Source organism: Stegostoma tigrinum, chromosome 26, assembly GCF_030684315.1.
Source record: "Stegostoma tigrinum isolate sSteTig4 chromosome 26, sSteTig4.hap1, whole genome shotgun sequence".
Taxonomy (NCBI): domain Eukaryota; kingdom Metazoa; phylum Chordata; class Chondrichthyes; order Orectolobiformes; family Stegostomatidae; genus Stegostoma; species Stegostoma tigrinum.
Window position 1 is genome coordinate 42,298,591 of NC_081379.1, and position 19,798 is coordinate 42,318,388.

Sequence of the window (19,798 nt, forward strand, 5' to 3'; positions counted from 1 at the left end):
GGAAGCAACAAGACCTTCACACCAGAGGATCATATAAACCTGGAAGGAAGCAGAACACCGATGCTTCAATCAGAGGTCGCACTGATGACTTTGCCTAGAAGGCTAACAAAATGTTTGCACAGCACAGAACAACTGGCTCAGCGAGCTAAAGAGCAACTGCATCCACAACCCAATCTAAAATTTTTGCTAAGACACTATATGAATTGGAATTCAGACTGAAATGACCTGCCTACTTCCCCTTGCAATCACGACTGAATATCATCGTCATCAAGTGGTAGGACATCGCCTGTAAGAGTGCCCTCAAGTGTTACAATATATATAGGATAGAAGTCACAATCAAAAGCGTCTAGATACTTCGGTGTGGCCACCACCATGTACTTGATTAGAAAACGTTCAATTATAAGGTGAGCTGTAGTCAAGATATTTTGCAGTGAGCAGCCAAAATATTTTAAATATGCACTAAAGGCTACTGAAATTTTGCTGTTTAGCCCCAACACCTAAGAATGCACGGCCATGAGAGTCTACAGTGCAAGATTTATGTTGAGTGAGACTACAAGGTTGGAGGATCTGACTGAAGCATCTGGCATGCGGACACACTTGCCCGTATGTTTCACCGGATTTTCAGTGTGATTTGTGTGGCTTGGAACCTAAGGGGCAACTTTTTCACACAGGGTGGTGTGTGTATGGAATGAGCAGTCAGAGGAACTGGTAGAGGCTGGTGCAGTTACAACATTTAAAAGGCATCTGGAATATATGAATATGAAAGGTTTTGAGGGATATGAGCCAAATGCTGGTAATTGGAATTAGATTAATTTGTGATACCTGTTCAGCTGCTATGTTATATTTGCTTAACATAATAACAAATAGTGATTTGATGCATCTGTAATTTGGTTTTGCAAATTTTTTTCTGTTCCAGTTGAATGTATTTAGAATGATGTCACTAGCTACTGGACCTCTGAAACAATATATTCAGCACGCTCATTTCCTGACTTCTGCCTTGCTGTCCTCTTCCTTTTCAATGATTTCATGTTATCCGAAAGAGTTTCCTGTGCTCCTTCGTGCAATTAATCCGCAACTTTATAAAGCAATTTCTAAAAACCAGGAACCACAGTCCACAGGTCTCTGGAGAAGTCGTCCAAATTTTCACTGATGAGAAAGAAATGGCCTGATGACTAGAGATTATATGCAGCAAGAGATAATATAAAGAAACATGAGAAACAAAGCTGAAAAGGAAAATCCGTATTGATTCCAGACTGAGTTTGCATCTTGGCTCGCAGCCCAAGCTGTTGGCTACAATAGTTTTCAGACACGCACTTACACCATTAACCTCCATGTGGAGGTAAGCTTCAATATAAACAAAGAACCTATCAGTTCTGTATGTTTTGCCTGTTAACTGATGTGGCACCCAGGCTGTTCAAATGGTGGTTGCAATATTCTGTTCTTTCATTTTTACATGATTAAGAGTGCAGGAGTTTAAAATAAACATAAGAAAATGTACAGCTTATACCAAGGACATGGAAAATGATACAAAGTTTCAGTTGGTAAGCAATAGGGACACAGGATTTTACATTAAATCTGTAATTATATACAGTGAGGGCAATGGAACTTGTTTCAATGAGCTAATGTTGATGACTATTAGAATAACTTCCTAATTATTGGTATTTGACATTTGTAAAGATGAATGTTTTCCATTCTCCTGGGCCACTGCATTGCCGGACAGTGTAATAGCAGCATAACTACTATTAACTACACTGCTTTGTTAGCCTGGGATTGCTTCTGATTCAGATTTTTTTAGCTTGGACTCTCAGATTTATTAATTTGTCTCCTCATGTAGTATCAGTGCTTTAATAATAGTTGAACCTTCGAGCTTCTATTTTACTCGATTCCTCGATTGCTCTTAGTCGCCTTACTATATCTCTGTTAATTCAGCAAGCAAAGAAAATTGATTGATTTTTAAAATCTATATTCATGGAATTTTTGGATAACAACAATTAAAAACATACCTAACTTATGAAGTACATTCTGTAATTTTGTTACTTTCTGAGCACTGTAATAGAGTCTGAAAAGATATTTGGCTTTTTTGCTTTAGAAAAGAGGATGTTTTCTTATACCAGGCAGGCATCCAAGTTATAGATCATATACAAGGTCGGACTGTGAAATCCCATAATTTAGCGCTTCGAAACCCGGGCAGGTCTTTTTTGCATTTGTTATTAATGTTAAATTTAGTTTATTGAGCCATGCAACATGCAAACAACCCTTCGGTGCAACTTGTCCATGTCAACAAGTTTCCCAAACTAAACTAATCCCACATGCCTCTGGCCTGTATCCTGTAAACCTTGTTCAATTCCTATATATTCCTTGTTCTATACCTATCCAAGTGTCTTTTTAAATGTTGTAACTGTACCTGCACCTACCCTTCCTCTTGCAGTTTATTCCACACGCAAACCACCCTCTGAGTGAAAATGTTGCCTCTCAGGGCTTTTTAAAATCTGTCTCTCTGCTCTCACCTTAAAAATATGCCATCTTGTTTTGAACTCTCTCACGCTGGGGAAGAGACCTTTGCTGTTCACCTTATCTATGCTCCTCATGATTTTATACACCTCCTACAGGGTCACCCCTCTGCCTTACTCAGTTAATTTTAAGCCTATCTTTATGTGAACAACAATCTCTTTTATTACACAGTCCAGTTGATATTATGCCACAGTGACTTTATAAGGTGTAGTGAGCAGACATTATTTTGTGCTTGTGGTACGCATGTTGGGAATGAAGCTTCCTTAATTGTGAAAGATTATTGATAATCACTTTGTATGGAAAAACTCAGTCAGTTTGGGAAATTAGAAAACAATAAATCCTGTATCAAAGGACCAGAAGCATATCTCTCTCATTCATCAATTTGCATGACTTTTTCAGTGAAGATGCATGCCAGTAGAGAATCACATTGTGCTTGCTTAAGTGAAATAGATCCTTTTATTACATAGGCTAATTATTAATATTTATTTAAAGAAATCCTGCTGAATGTGAGTTTTATGGATTCCAGTATTGGACTTGAATAGTCAGTAGTTTGTGCTGTTTCTGAAAAAGGATTGATGATTTTATTAGGGTGTTGAATATAACTTATGTTCAATGTCTTTTGTCATGTGTTTTTTACTACTGATGTGCCAATTCTACTTGGCTCTTGGCGCATCTACTTTTCTCTGTTTCCAGTTATGTCAGTTTCACCCCATGACCCTCCTGCTTATTTCTAAACCTTAGTTTTCTGCCTCTGTTTATCTTGTTCATTATGAAAATATAATTGCTTCCATATTTTATAATCTGCATTGTTTAGACACGTTCTACTTTGCTGTATTTTTTCTAACGACCTTTTTAATTACTGTTGCAGAATTAGATTTTAAAGTTCTATCAGAATTTTAGTAAAACTAACTACAAGTCTTTGATTTATCTGTACAGTATGCTGTAGTTTTGCAGACACTCGCTGAATAAGTATTATTTCCTGAATTGTGCTCTGAGTGTGTTTGAATTGTGGTATGTAGTAACTCGAATATTTAGGATGGCTCACCCACAAACTTGGCTTTTATTCAGCTCTTCAAAACATAGACAAACGGGGAGTGACAGGTAGGTTAAGTTTGATGTTTGGTTTATTAGGAATCTCAGCCATTGTGGCATGAAGGCCGTCTCAGTTGGCCAAAGTGTATTTTTGGGTTCTGGCAATGTGTTACTGTTCATTCAGGGAGCCTAAATTGTAACAGGCACTGTTACAGGCATACTCTAGTCTGGAGCTATCTATGGATAAGATGATAGTGTCTCCCAACATGCTTCCATCACATAACTTACTCGAATTTCTTCTGTTTGACTGCATTACGAAAGCACCTTCCTTGCCCATCAAGTTCTAGAATAGGGATTGAACCGGAATTCTGGGTTAGAGGCAAGGTCACAAACCACTGAAACTCGAGCATTCGTTTGGGCGAGAACCTACAGAGAGCAAAATATATTGGGCACAATTTTAAAGTGAGCTCATGAACAGAGAACTTTGTGTGTGTGTGTGTGTGTGTGTGTGTGTGTGTGTGTATGTACACACAGGTCATCTGAAGCTGATATGCCAAGTGGAGATGGCTGCTACAAAAGTGTGTGGAATCCTTAGCTTTCTAAAAGGAGCGAAGAGAGCAAAAGCAAACCATACTGAGCATTAATGTAACTTGGGGAGTTCAACCTCAGCTAAAGTATTATGTCAAATTCATGGCTGCATCTTAAATTGCTGTCTGAAAAATGCAGCCCCTCCTTCCACCACCACCACCCCCCCCCCCCCCCCACCATCACAACTCAGACTTCCGTTAGTTAGCCAGTCGTCTATCCGTGCTAATAAATATTTCTAGCTAACGTATTCAGATATGATATGACAGTTCTTTGGAGGCTGCAGGGTCCTTTTATCTATGCTAAGATAACCCCAATACCATAGACAAATATGATAAATTTTCAATAGGTAGTGCATGGGTGGATCATTGTTTCACTTATCATTGTACATATTGAAAGTCTAAGCTTCCTTTAAATCCTTGAAATCTTTCATTGCCCTCAGGACATCTTGAAGTGTTTGTGCAGTACCCTATTTGACCATCATTTGCCAAATATATAGTATGTAACCTCCCTTTACGTATCCTACTTGTAACCTCCTCAAAAAATTGTAATTGTTTTATCAGACATGAGTTCTCTTCTTGTCATTCTGACTGTTTGATTATCTTTTTATATATTTCTAAATGCTTTGTTATTACTTTCTTATATAATACACACCAGTAATAGATGATATTAAGCTGACTGACTTACAGTTACCTATTTTCCGTCTCCTTTTTACATAAGGACGTTACACTGGCAGTTTACCAGTCCTCTGGGACGTTTCCAGAATCTGAGAATTATTGGAGGATTGCTATGGAAGCATACACTATCTTTGTAGCTACTTCCTTTAATATCTGAGAATGCAGCTAATCAGAACCACACATTTCCTTTGTGTATGCACTGTACATTAAGTTTGTAGTAAGTTCAGTCACTGTAATTGCAGCTTCTGTAATCAGCATTGGTTTAATTGTGGCAATCTTTCTTCTGAGATAGAAGGCTATGTGTTCAAGTGCCATTTAAACCTGAGGCTCAGCTCCTTAGGTGAGACTTAGAACAAATCAAATGATAAATTGAACAATTTGAAGAAAACAAGTGGAATTTCCTGGGCTGCCAACCAACATTTACGCCTCATCAACATTGCTTTTAAGAAATAATACAATTAACTGGTCACATTATGTCCAAATTGGCTGAGGGACTATCTGCAATTCAAAAGTGAATGCACAACAGAAGAACATCGCATTTCAAACACTTCAAGATGTCCTGATTTCAATGATTTAAAGGAAGTTTAGTCTTTCAATATGTACAATGATAACTGAAACAATGATCCACCCATGCATTACCTATTGAAAACTTATCATATTCGTCTATATCTAATAAACAATCCGGTTTCCTTCAGTCAACCAGGTTTTATATCAAGTGGGCTGCTGAGTCAACTATCGTCCTGATGTGTGTATTCAGCCAACTGTTATTTCATTCAAATATGTGTATGTTCAATGCCTATTTTATCCTTACTCTAACTCCCCACAGCCCTGAGTATATTCGTTTCTGCATCTGTTTCTTCAGTGTATCACTTCAAATCTGGTGGTATGTCTGTTTCCATCTCCACGGTATCTTTTGCAGAATATTGTCATTTTTAAACCACGAAGTCATTGCTGTCAACAAAATTCCAGAACGCCCAAAGGAGGAAGGTTTTAACTTGTATCTCAGGAAACAGGTTGATGCTAGTTATGCGCTTTGACATTTAGTTCCTCTCTTTCCCTTTAGTTCAAAATCTTTAGCTGAAGTCCTAGTATACGAGGCTTACGCATATCCCAGATTTTGTAGCATTTAATATCCAGACTGTAGACATTTTAACAGGGCATATAAGAAATTCCAAAGGGCATTTAACTACTCGGTGGTAATACTCCCATTTAGGACTAATGCAGAGTTCTGCTGCTGTGGTTTGTAAGTTGCATAATGAAAATTAACCACTTCCTTGCATAATTATGTGGCAATACTGAGCCTCTGTGCAGAAACAGAAAGAAACAGAAGAGCAGAAGATAGTTAAGAGGTGAAGAGCATCTGTGAATATTCTTCACAAAACTAGATCAGGTATTTAGCCAATGTTTCAAAGACTCGATTTGACTACACGGAAATGCTCTGTTACTCTTTGTAAAATTGTTACAAGTAAGGTAATGCCTTTAGCTGATTGGTGAGAGATATTGTACAGGTGGATCCGCTATAATACATGTTCCATTATCACAAATTGGCTGTAACGTGATTGATGAATAGTGGATGTTGTTTGAATAGTGTGAATTTTCTGCTGCACAGATGTAGTGATTCTCTATAATGTAATTTTCTGTAATGTGAGATCACACAAGGATGCAATGTTGCATTATAGGATAACTACATGTATTTGTGTAGTATAGTTCATGTTCTGAAATATTTCATCGCTACTGAAGTACTTTGAGTCCAGTTTCATTGCTATATCTGAAATAGCCAATTGAACACTGTGAACTCAATCAGTGGAAAATAAGGAAATAACTTGTATTTCAGTAGCACTTTTCAAAACCTCAGGTAGGATATCTAAAGGCGTTTTAAGAGCTCTCTTGTGACAAAGTGGTAGTGTCCCTACCGCTGGATTGGTGGCTGGGTTCAAGGTCCACCAGCTGAAGGTCCGTCTGTAAACAGGTTGATTTGATAAATAGTTTAAATAAAAATAAACACCGAAACTGTTGATTAGTAGTCTTTGTTCAAATGTTGAGATACTTAGCAGTCGTTCTGCATGTACATGCTCCTGCAGACAGTAATGAGATAACTGAATAATCTGTCTTGGGAATATTGATAATTGCTGTTAGAGCATGGGCTGGGAGTTCTTAAAGCAGACATTGTAAATGAGATAATTAGGTGACAAAGAAACATAAAAGATAAGAGCAGGAGAAGGCTATTTAGCCCTTCGAGCCAGCTCCACCATTCGTCATGATCATGCCTGATCATCCAATGCAATAGCCTAACCCTGCCTTCTCTCCGTAATCTTTGATCCTATTCGACCCAGGTGCTATATCTAGTTGCCTCTTCAGTACATTCAATGTTTTGGCATCAACTACTTCCTGTGGTAATGAATTCCACTCTTTGGGTGAAGTGTCTCCTCATCTCTGTCCTAAATAGTCTACCCTGAATCCTCATACTGTGACCCCTGCCTCTGGACACACCCCACTTCGGGAACATCCTCCCTGCATTTATCCTGTCCAGTCCTGTCAGAACTTTATAAGTCTCTATGAGACCCCTGACCCACCCCACCAATTCATATGAATTCTAGTGAAAACAATCACAACCTAGTCATCTCTCCTACATCAGACCCGCCATCCCTGGAATCAGCCTGGTAAATCTTCACTGCACTCCCTCAAGAGCATCCTTCCTCAGAAAAGGATACCAAAACTGCACACAATATTCTAGGTGTGGCCTCACAAAGGCCCTGTATAACTGCAACAACACATCCCTGCTTCTGTACTCAAAACCTCTCACAAGGAAGGCCAACATACCATTTACCTTCTTTAATGCCTGCACATGCATGTATACCTTCATCTTTGTCTGCCAGTGATTTACCTATTCACCCAACCTGTTGAGATTAGATTACCTACAGTGTGGAAACAGGCCATTCGGCCCAAGTCCACACCACCCCTTAAAGCATCCCACCAAGACCCATTCACCTATAATCCACACCCCTGAACACTATGGGCAATTTAGCATGTCCAATCCACCTAGCCTGCATATCTTTGGACTGTGGGAGGAAACCGTAGCACCCGGAGGAAACCCACGCAGACACGGGGAGAACGTGCAAACTCCACGCAGACAGTCGCCCGAGGCCGGAATTGAACCTGGGTCCCTGGAGCTGTGAGGCTGCAGTGCTAACCACTGAGTCACCGTGCCGCCCAGATCATGCTGAAGGATCTCTGCATCCTCGTCATAGTTCACCCAACCACCAAACTTGGTATCATCTGTGAACTTGTAAATGTTACATTTATTCCCTCATTCACATCATTAATATATATTGTGAATAGCTGGGGTCCCAGGACCATCCCTGTGGCACCCCTAGTGAATGCCTACAAATTTGAAAATAATCCATTAATTCCTACATAATAAAATGTGAGGCTGGATGAACACAGCAGGCCAAGCAGCATCTCAGGAGCACAAAAGCTGACGTTTCGGGCCTAGACCCTTCATCAGAGAGGGGGATGGGGTGAGGCTTCTGGAATAAATAGGGAGAGAGGGGGAGGTGGACCGAAGATGGAGAGAAAAGAAGATAGGTGGAGAGAGTATAGTTGGGGAGGTAGGGAGGGGATAGGTCAGTCCAGGGAAGACGGACAGGTCAAGGAGGTGGGATGAGGTTAGTAGGTAGGAGATGGGGGTGTGGCTTGGGGTGGGAGGAAGGGATGGGTGAGAGGAAGAACAGATTAGGAAGGCAGAGACAGGTTGGACTGGTTGTGTGGTGCAGTGGGGGGAGGGGACGAACTGGGCTGGTTTAGGGATGTGGTGGAGAAAAGGGAGATTTTGAAGCTGATGAAGTCCACATTGATACCATTAGGCTGCAGGGTTCCCAAGCGGAATATGAGTTGCTGTTCCTGCAACCTTCGGGTGGCGTCATTGTGGCACTGCAGGAGGCCCATGATGGACATGTCATCTAAAGAATGGGAGGCGGAGTGGAAATGGTTTGCGACTGGGAGGTGCAGTTGTTTGTTGCGAACCGAGCGGAGGTGTTCTGCAAAGCGGTCCCCAAGCCTCCGCTTGGTTTCCCCAATGTAGAGGAAGCCACACCGGGTACAGTGGATGCAGTATACCACATTGGCAGATGTGCAGGTGAACCTCTGCTTAATGTGGAATGTCATCTTGGAGCCTGGGATGGGGGTGAGGGAGGAGGTGTGGGGGCAAGTGTAGCAAATTCCTACACTTTGTTTCCTTTCTGCCAACGAGTTTTCTATCCATCTTCCCTCAATCCCATGATCTTTAATCTTGCACATTAATCTCTTATGTGGGACTTCGTGAAACACTTTCTGATAGTCCAAATATACTGCAAGAGGGGCAGTCCATGGCTTACCATGGAAATAAGATAATATCCAATCCAAGGGAGAAGCATACAGAATGGCCAAGAAAAATAGGTCTGAGGACTGGGATCAGTTTAGAATTCAGCAAAGAAGGACCAAGGGATTTATTAAGGGCAAAATAGAGCACGAAAGTCACATTGTCAACTCTACGAGTTACATGTTATAGAATTCCAACAGATTTGTCAAGCATGGTTTCCCTTTCATAAATCCATGCTGACTCTGTTTGATCCTGCCACTGCTTTTTAAATGCTCTGCTATAAAATCCTTGACAATAGATTTGAGAATTTTCCACACCGATCTATAATCTCCTGTTTACTGTCTACTTTTTGAATATTGGACTGACATTCATTAGCCCCCAATCTTCAGGGACTGTTTCAGAGTCTATAGAATCCTGGAAGATGACTACCAATGCATCCACAATTCCTAAGCCCATCCCCCTACACTTCCCATCGTCATCATCCATATACTTATCCAAGGACTGTTTAAATGCCCCTAATGTTTCTGAGTTAACTACATTGGCAGGCAGGGCATTCCACGCCCTTGCCACTGAGTAAAGAACCTGCCTCTGACATCTGTCTTAAATCTATCACCCCTTAATTTGCAGCTGTGCCCCCCATACAAGCTGACGTCATCATCCTAGGAAAAAGACTCTCACTGTCCGCTCTATCTAATCCTCTGATCATTTTGTATGTGTCTATTAAATCCCCTCTTAGCCGCCTTCTCTCCAATGAGAACAGACCCAAGTCCCTCAGCCTTCCCTCACTAAGACCTTTGCTCCAGACCAGGCAACATTCTGGTAAATCTCCTCTGCACCTTTTCCAATGCTTCCACATCTATCCTGTAATGGGGCGACCAGAACTGTACGCAATATTCCAAGTGACATCGTAGCAGCGTTTTGTACAGTTGCAGCTTGACTTCATGGCTCCGGAACTCAATCCCTCTACCAATAAAACCTAACATGCCGTTTGCCGCCTTAACAGCACTATCAACCTGGGTGGCAACTTTTAGTGATCTATGTACATAGACACCAAGATCCCTCTGCACATCCACACTACCAAGAATCTTTCCATTGACCCTGTATTCTGCCTTCCTGTTGTTCTTCCCAAAGTGAATCACCTCATATTTATCTGCATTGAATCCCATTTGCCACTTTTCAGCCCAATTCTGCAATTTATCCAAGTCTCCCTGCAATCTGCAACATTTTCCACACTGTCCACCACTCCTCCATTCTACTATCTGATTTTTGTCCTCTTTTTTGTGAAGACAAAACCAAAGTCTATATTCAGTTCCTCAACCATTTTTTTGGTCCCCTATTGTTCATCTCCCCATTTCTGTCTGTAGGGGACCTACATTTGTCTCTACCAATCTCTTTCTCCTCCATATACCTATAGAAACTTAGCTTCAGTATTTGTATTCTGCAAGCTTACTTTCGTGCTCTATTTTGCCCTTCTTAATATATCCCTTGGTCCTTCTTTGCTGAATTCTAAACTGATCCCAGTCCTCAGACCTATTTTTCTTGGCCATTCTGTATGCTTCTCCCTTGGATTGGATACTATCTTATTTCCATGATTAAGCCATGGACTGGCCCTCTTGCCCGTTTTGCTTTTGCAACAGACAGAAATTAACAGTTGTTGCAGCTCCCCCATGCGTTCCCTGAATGTTTTCCAGTGCCAATCCACTGACATCCCTTTAAATAACTCGCCCCCAATCTATCAAGGCCAACTCTCACATCATATCGTCGTAGCTTTCCTTACTAAGGTTCAGCATCCCCATCTCTGAATCAACAACCTCACTCTCCATCTTGATAGAAATTTTTTATCACGTTATGGTTGCTGTTCCCCAAACGGCCTCGCACAGCTACGTTGGCAATGATCAAAAGCCTGGTTCGGTCATATCCGAAGTATTGTGTCAGGTTTTGGTTACCTCATTACAGGAAAGATGTGCAAGCGTTGGAAAAGGTGCAGGGGAGATTTACCAGGATGTTGCCTGGAATGGAGGAAAGGTTGAGAGACTTAGAGCTTTTCTTTGTAGAATGACGAAGGATGAGAGGTGACTCGATAGAGGTGTACAACATGATCAAAGGTATAGAGTGGACAGCCAGAGACTTTCTTAGGGTGGCCATAGCTATTACGAGGGGACATAGTTTTAAAATGAGTGGAGGTAGATACAGGGGAGACATCAGAGGTGGGTTCTTTACTCAGAATGGTAGGGGCATGGAATGCGTTGCCGGAGACAATAGTGGAGTCGGCCCCTTAGGGGCATTTAAGTGTCTATTAGACAGGCATATAGATGCTAGTATGAAGTAGGGTGGAGGTTTGATTCACCTTAGGTTTAGGGTAAACGTTTGACACAACGTTGTGGGCCACAGGGGCTGTATTGTGCCGTACTGTTCAATGTTATTACCTTCTCAAGACCCAGTCTAGGATGGCCTGCTCTCTGTTTTGTTTCTCTACATATTGGTCAAGACAAGCATCCCATATACGCTCCAGGAATTCCTCCTGTACGGCATTGTGGCTAATTTGATTTGCCCAATCTATGTACACATTAAAATCACCCATGATCACTGGTATTCCCTTATCACATGCATCTTGAATATCCTGTTTAATGCCATCCTCAATGTCACTGCATTTGGGGGTCTATATGTGGCACCGACAAATGTTTTTCGACCCTCAGTATTTCTCAACTCTACCCGTACAGACTCCACATTGTCAGAGCTAATATCCTATCTCACTGTTGTGGCCTATTGGTTGAAAGGAGTAAGCAATGCTTATGTTGTGCTTTTAACTTTAATATTACATCTTAAGGTGCTTCACAGATAATTACAAGACAAAATATGAGTGAGTCACAAGCTGCTAATGCAAATTAGTCAAAGGGCGGGGTAGCGTCTTGAGACTGAGAGACAGCAAAAGAATTCTAGTGCTCAGGGCTTCAAAATGAGCAGTCTACTAATTTGACCAACTGAAAATTCCAAATAAGAGGACCAAACTGCACCCAAGATTATAGTTTATTTTTATGGTGGGTTCTTGAGTTGTTTTGGGGCGATGGAGATACTAGTTTTTTTGTGTTAGATTTTGAATGTAAATACCCATGGAGTAAGACTATCACGCAAATAAACTAGTCTGTAAATATGGGTATTGATTTACTTTGCTCTTTTAGCCACGATTTCTCCAGAATACGAGGTACTTTATGATGCTCATCTCCACAGTATAGTTCATATTTTGCACCCGTGCCCCATTCAGGGAATAGTTTCCTTTCTTTAAAAAATATTGGTGCTGATAATTGGGTTGAGCATTAAATAAGGCTTTAAATAAAGATGTCATAAGAACAGAGGTAGGCATTTGTGATGAATATTAAAAATGGCTAAGAGTTGGTAAAGAGACTTTGCTAAGTATTTAACTGATTGCAGTTGTTGCTTGCTCAGTAATCGAACAATAAGATTGCACTAGTTCCTGGTTGCAAAATAAACTTCTGGATCGCCAGATGACTTTTTGCAATGGGGAAGACAAATAAGTTGTTCTCTTTTTAGTTCCCTCCCTGAGGTCAAGTCCACTCTACTGCACCATGACCTCCACCACCTGGAGGATAAGGAGGCAGATCCTGCATCTACCCCTGCTGGAACAGCGATTGAACTCTCTGCTCTTGGCACCAACCTGATCATCACAGACCAAATTTAAATTTTCTTTCCGTAGAACAGTTGACTAGGTATTTCTTCCACTCTTATCATTGGCCGTGCATTTATGTTGGGAGGATTTACAAGTTGATCTTCAACCTGCCTTCCAGTATCTTGAATACACCTTTCCTTGACCATCAAATCCTGGAGTGATACTTGAGTTTGGAGATATAGCCTCAAAGGTACAAATGCCACTCATTGCTGCGCTAATCAAGTGACAATATTGGTTGTAAGAGTGGATCTCCTATTCGTAGCTGAATGCACTATCTCCGATTGCTGAGTTTATCATTGTAGAGCCTCTATTTTAAGTTTCATAGTCATGCAGAATAGAAGAGGCCTTTTGGCCCATTTGAGTCTGTGCTGACCTATCTACATCAATCACACTTACCAGCACTTGTCCCAGAGCATTGAATGTCACGAAATTTCAAGCACTCATTCTAGTACATCTTAAATGTTGTGAGTTTTCCTGTCTGTCCGATACTCCCAGGCAGTATATTCCAGTTTCCCAAAACCGTTTCCTTAAAGAACTTTCCCTTTACATCCCCTCAAATGCTGCATGTTTTTAAGATTTTCACAGTGATAGCGCTAGTAGTGGCAGCTTGAATTAGTGAAATGAATTGTTGACAATATTATTTTGGCTCAAGGGATTTATTTTTCTCCACTAGTGTATTGGTATGAATGAGCCTAGTATTACTGATGATATTGCTTCATTATATTGTTAGCGAGTTTTGAGAAGATTTGTAGCTCGGGTTGAGGTTCTGGATGTGAGTTTGCTCGCTGAGCCGGAAGGTTAGTTTTCAGACGTTTTTTCACTTTTCACTTTTTTTTATTTGAAAGAATATACTTTATTCATAAAGATGTACAAAAAATAAAACATTTATACACCTACCCAGTCATACAAGCGCTCCGGGTTACCCAGGGGGTACGTACACCAACTAAAGGTAAAAAAACAAAAAAGAAAAAAAAGACAAGACAAAGCAAAGAAAATACCCCGGCAGTCGTCACCCCGCACAGTCCCAGTTGGCCCCCTGACCAGTTGGGGAAGGCGCCAGCTGGGCCCAGTTACCAGATAGGGCCCTTTTTTCTATTCTGGACGAGGGGTTTCATACTGTGGTCTTCCCCACCGCGCCTTGGCGGCGGCTGCCCCAAGCTTTAGTGCGTCCCTCAGCACGTAGTCCTGGACCTTGGAGTCCACCAGTCTGCAACATTCGGTCGGGGTCAGTTCTTTCAGCTGGCAGACCAGCAAGTTGCGGGCAGACCAAAGAGCGTCTTTCACCGCATTGATGGTCCTCCAGGCGCAATTGATGTTGGTCTTGGTGTGCGTCCTGGGAAACAGCCCGTAGAGCACGGAATCCCGCGTCACGGAACTGCTCGGGACGAACCTGGACAAATACCACTGCATCCCCCTCCAGACCTCCTGCACATAGGCACACTCCAGAAGGAGGTGATCGACAGTCTCGTCCCCCCCGCAGCCACCTCGAGGGCAGCGTGCGGTGGCGCAGAGATTTCGGGCATGCATAAAGGATCTCACTGGCAGAGCCCCTATCACCGCCAGCCAAGCAATGTCCTTGGGCTTGTTTGAAAGTTCTGGCGATGAGGCATTCTGCCAAATGACTTTGGCAGTCTGCGTGGGGAACCACACGACGGGATCCACCCTCTCCTGTTCCCGAAGGGTCTCGACGATACTACGTGCTGACCACTGCCTGACGGCCTTGTTGTCAAAGGTGTTTCCTTTCAAAAAATTTCTCCAGGAAGGACAGGTGCTACGGAACGGTCCAACTACTCAGCGTTCCGCGGCAACGACGCCAGGCCCATCCTTTGCAACATCAGGGACAGGTAGAACCTCAGTAAGTAACGACACTTGGTGTTTGCGTACTGAGGATCTACGCACAGCGTGATGCAGCCGCACACAAAGGTAGCCGTCAGGGCGAGGGTGGCGTTCGGTACGCCCTTTCCCCCATTTTCCAGGTCTTTGTACATGGTGTCCCTGTGGACCCGGTCCATCCCCGACCTCCAAATGAAGTGGTAGATGGCCCGAGTGACCGCAGCGGCGCAGGTCCAGGGAATAGGCCAGGCCTGCGCCACATAGAACAGTACCGAAAGCCCCTCGCAACTGACAACTAGGTTCTTACCCGCGATGGAGAGGGACCGGAGCGTCCACCTGCCCAGCTTCTGCTTCAATTTGGTGATACACTCCTCCCAAGTCTTAGTGCACGCCCCAGCTCCACCAAACTTAACACCCAGCACCTTCAGGTAGTCTGTCCTGATGGTGAAGGGGTTGAAGGAGCAGTCGTCCCAGTTCCCGAAAAACATGACCTCGCTCTTACCCCTATTGACTTTGGCACCCGAGGCCAGTTCAAACTGGCCACAGATGTCCAACAGTCTACTCGCCGACCGACGATCGATGCAGAACACTGCAACATCGTCCATGTACAGGGAGGTCTTGACCTGAAGGCCTCCGCTGCCTGGGATAGTAACGCCCTTCAGGCTCACGTCCTTCCTGATGGATGCGGCGAAGGGCTCCACACAGCGCACTAACCAGGCAGGAGAGAGCAGGCAGCCCTTGCCTGACTCCAGATCTGATGGGAAAACTGTCTGATTCCCACCTGTTGATCGAGACTGCACTAACGATGTTGGTGTAGAGCAGCCGGATCCAATTGCGGATGCCCTCCCCAAACCCCAATTTGGAGAGGACGTCCCTCATGTAAGCATGAGAGACCCTGTCGAAGGCCTTCTCCTGGTCCAGGCTGACGAGGCAGGTGTCCACCCGCCTGTCCTGTACGTAGGCGATTGTATCCCTGATGAGCGCGAGGCTCTCAGCGATCTTCCTGCCCAGCACAGCACAGGTTTGGTCAGGGTGAATCACCCGACTCCAGGACAGACCTGACCCGGTTGGCTATGACCTTGGCCAGGATTTTATAGTCCACATTCAATAGTGAAATGGGATACCAATTCTTAATTTCTTCCCTCCCCCCCCTTCCTTTTGTAAATGAGGGTGATGATGCCCTTCCTCATGGACTTGCACATTTCCCCTGCCCAAAGTGCACTATCGTACACCTCCAGCAGGTCCTGGCCAACCAGGTCCCACAGAGTGGAATACAGCTCGACGGGTAAGCCGTCGCTCCCGGGAATCCTATTCCTCTCCAAGAACTTGAGGGCTCTGGTCAGCTCGTCCAGGGATATCGGCCGGTCCAGCCACTCCCTCGTGCCGTCGTCTAAGACCTCCGTGATAGACGACAGGAACGACTCGGAGGCCGTGCTGTCCGTGGGCTTTGTGTTGTACAGTCCGGCATAGAAGGATCTGCTGATCCTCAAAATGTCGGGCCGAAACGACGTCACCGAGCCGTCGTCCTCCTTCAACCGGCTAAGCACAGAGCTCTCTTTGTGCACCTTCTGAAAAGAAGAAACGCGAGCACGTTTCGTCCTGCTCCACGGAGCGGACCCTGGACCGGAAGATTATCCTGGAGGCCTCCGCGGCGAAGAGCGAGGCTTGCTGGCCCCTCACCTCGTGGAGGTCCTCCATGACATTGAGCCCCATCAACAGGTTCTGCACCCTGTTCTGGAGTCACAACAGCTGTCTCCGCTCTCGCGCTCGCTCTCTCTTGAGGACAACGAGCCTCTTGATGTTCTCCTTCACCGTCTCCCACCAGTCACCCGGAGACTCAGAGGGGTTTCACGGTTCTCCAACCGGCGTACTCCCTCCTAAGCTCCTCGACGTTCTCTGGGGGCAACAGTCGTGTTGAGCTTCCACGTCCCCATGCCGGCTGGCTGGTCGTCCTGTAAGTGACAGTCGGCCAGCAGGAAGCAGTGGTCAGAGAAGAACACCGGTTCGATGCCGGTGGACCTGACCGAGGAACGCCTGAGACACAAACAGGAAGTCTATCCTTGAGCGAATAGACCCGTCTGGCCGTGACCAGGTGTACCTCCGCTGCACTCCGTCTGCAGGGGCGCTGAAGATGTCGAGCAGCTTGGCGTCCTTCACCGTGCCCATCAGGAATCTGGACGTGACGTCCAGTTGACTCCCCCCACCCGCTGTCCCCACACCGGATCTTCCATCTGCATCGATGATGCAGTTGAAGTCTCTGCCTAGGATGACCGGCCTGGACGTAGCCAGCAGGGGTGGAAGCCGCTGCAGGACGGCCAACCGCTCACTCCGTACCGCTGGGGCGTACACGTTGATCAGCCTTGGGAGCGTTCCAGTAGGTGACATCAGCCACTAGGAGGCGCCCCCCCGCCACCTCCTGAACTTGAGAGATGGTGAAGTTGCGCCCCCGCAGCAGAATAGCCAGGCCCGAGGAGCGACAGCCGTTACACCCCCCCCCCCCCCCCCCCCCCCCCCCCCGCCCCCCGCCCCCCGACCAGATCGAAGGCCCACAGGTCCAGGCACTGGACCATTTCCCGTACCTGCTGAGGTGCGGTATCCCGCACTCCTACAGAAACAGGAGGTCCGCCCTGACGGTGGTCAGGTAGGCCAACGTGGACACGTTTCTTGCGGTGGACTTGACGCTGCGCACATTAATGCTCATAACTCGTACCCCCATTGTGGGCAGTGACCGCAGTACGCTCCCCAAGTCCAAGGTCCAGCCCCTCTCTCTGTCCCTTCATGCCCATTGCTTGGGCTAACTGCTGGATGCTCTCTGGGCTGAGGAAACCTTCCGGGTGGCATCCCCCCCGTTGGGGGTACAGAGGCAGGAGAGTCTGGCTCTGGGTCAGGCTGGGGACGCACTGTTTCCTCCTTCCCGCCTGGAAGTTCCGGGGGAGCCCTCCAGTGCCCCAGCGGCATGTTACGGGGTGTCGGAGGGAGCCTCAGGCCACCTCCCGTCACCTGGAAGCGTGGTGCTGCTTTCCTTCTCCCTTGATATCTTTAACTTCTGCTTCGTGCGGGCCCTCTCCGAATCCCCCTCGTCAGAGGAGCTCTTATAGCACCCTTGTAGCTGCCTCTTCCCGCCTGATGGTTGCGGTTCCTGGGCCCGCTGATGCACCTTCCTCCTCGCTTTCCGGACCGTTGTCCACCCCCCTGGGTCGCCTGTCGCCGCCTCCATCGACTCCGGGTTGTCGGGGGGGGAGTGGACCCTGCAGGGGCGCTTTTCTGGCCTCGGGCCCGTCCTGCGCGGCAGGCCCTCCTGCACATTAGTGGGGTCCTTGCAGGGCCCTGGTGCCTTCCGCTCCTCCAGGGGGGCTGGCCCCGCATTGCCCCTGCCAGCAACCTGTGCCCTGGTGGTCCCCCGCTGCGGGCATGCCCTATAGAGGTGGCCTGCTTCCCCGCAAAGGTTGCAGCTTTTCTCTTGTGGGCAATCCTTTGCGAGGTGTCCCTCCTCCCTGCAGATGGTGGCTTTGCAGTCGGCCGCCACGTGACCTGACCTACCATAGGCATGGCAGACTTTAGGTTGCCCTGCGTAGGTCAGGTAGCCCTTGCTCCCGCCGATCGCGAAGCTGGACGTTGCGTGTACGACGTTCCAGTCCGCGCCCATCCTCAGCGTCACCTTGACCTGCCTCTTACTGGTCCAGATGCCAAAGGGGTCCATGATGTTTGTTAGGCCCCCTTCCACCTTCACGTACCTTCCAAGGAAGGCCAGGACATCAACTGCTGTTACATGCGGGTTGTACATGTGTACAGTCACCGTACGGCTCCTCTGCGCTGGCATCATGGACGGCGGGACAGCAGTCAATGCAGAGAGGGGGCTCTCACCACCTTTCTCCTTGAAAGCCTCCAGGAAGCGCTCGCAAAGCTTGGCACTCCTGAAGGTCATATCATAAAAACCTCCTCCGGGGAAATCCTGCAGGCAGTAAATGTCCGCAGCAGCGAACCCACAACCGTCCAACATGACCCTCTTCATGAAGAAGGTGCGGTCCACAGGTGCACCTTCGTCCACCTTCTTCACAGAAACACGGATGGTGTTCTGGACCCCGTGACCTGGGGCACGAGTACTTGCCGCAGCCATCGTTGCAGGTTGGCTGCTCCCCTGAACCAGCGTTAGGCTAAAGCCAGCATTAAGATCCACCGGTTGCAAGGGTGCACAGCCAACCCGACGTCTTCCTTTCACCTCCAACACAGCGCTGTCCTCCTCTCGGTCCACAAGAGAGTGGGTCTTATTTTGTTCCAGATGTAAGCTGGTTCATTGAGCTTGAAGGTTTGTTCCCAGATGTTTTGTCACCATTCTAGATAATGTCAACAGTGAGCCTCCGACAAAGCACTGGTGTTATGTCCCGCTTTCTATTTATCTGGTTAGGTTTCCTTGTGTTGGTGATGTCATTTCCTGTTCTTTTCCTCAGGGGATGGTAGATTGGCTCCAAATCAATGTGTTTGTTGATGGAGTTCCGGTTGGAATGCCATGCTTCTAGGAATTCTTGTGCGTGTCTCTGTTTGGCTTGTCCTAGGATGAATGTGTTGTCCCAATCAAAGTGGTGTCCTTCCTCATCTGTGTGTAAGGATACGAGTGATAGTGGGTTATATCGTTTTGTGGCTAGTTGATGTTCATGTATCCTGGTGGCTAGCTTGCTGCTAGTTTGTCCAATGTAGTGTTTGTCACAGTTCTTGCAAGGTATTTTGTAGATGACGTTTGTTTTGTTTGTCTGTATACTGTCTTTTAAGTTTATTAGCTGCTGTTTTAGTGTGTTAGTGGGCTTGTGGGCTACCCAGATGCCAAGAGGTCCAAGTAGTCTGGCAGTCATTTCGGAATTGTCTTTGATTTTGGGGAGAGTGGTTATGGTTTCTGAGCCCGTTTTTTTCTGTTTGTTTGGGTTTATTGCTGAGGAATCGGCGGACTGTGTTCATAGGGTAGCCATTCTTTTTGAATACGCTGTATAGGTGATATTGTGTTATATTGTATACAAAAAGGTGCTAATTGCATACTGGATCAGGTTGTAATTTAGGGATTCCTGAAAAAGGAATTTCCTGCATATGTGAGCAATCTGTAATTCGGTGAGTTTATAGGTTCTTCAG

General features: G+C 45.6%; 1 protein-coding gene across 5 annotated transcripts in view; it reads left to right on the top strand.

Moving 5' to 3' along the window:
* The window catches only part of LOC125464056 (paxillin-like), a 171,273-nt gene that overhangs the window by 84,119 nt on the left and 67,356 nt on the right, over positions 1–19,798 (top strand). The window lies entirely within an intron of this gene.